This window comes from Phaethon lepturus, unplaced genomic scaffold (genome assembly GCF_000687285.1).
Source record: "Phaethon lepturus isolate BGI_N335 unplaced genomic scaffold, ASM68728v1 scaffold3582, whole genome shotgun sequence".
Taxonomy (NCBI): Eukaryota; Metazoa; Chordata; class Aves; order Phaethontiformes; family Phaethontidae; genus Phaethon; species Phaethon lepturus.
The window spans coordinates 30,152-30,607 of NW_010522436.1; positions in this window are offsets into that span (position 1 = coordinate 30,152).

Sequence of the window (456 nt, forward strand, 5' to 3'; positions counted from 1 at the left end):
CTGCTCCCTGATGCCACGACTCGGTCCCGTACCTGGGGCAGGGAAGCACATCCATGTTCGTGCCACGTATCCACCTGTTTTCTGTGAAACGTGAGGCTGGCAACCCCTGTGCGTTAGGCTCTGCACATTGCGCCGGCGGCACTGAGCTGGGATGCTCGTTGCTGTGGCTCGGGCAGGAAGCGGGGGCCGTGTGTTTCACCAACGCCGCTCGAGAGCAGCCCGGCCCGGCAGTCGGCTTCTGGTATCAGAAGTCCCCCTCCTTTAACACATAGGCTCAGCTCTCAGGGCCCGGTGTCTTGCTTACATAGTTTCATGTAGGTCACTTTTTTTTCCCCCCTTCTTTTGCCTGCAATGCGTATGATTTAATCGACAAAGGAAGTTTCTTTGGGACTGCATTTTAATGAAGGAACCCTGACAATTCCAACGACCTTTCTCCCCCCCCCCCCCCCCTTACGA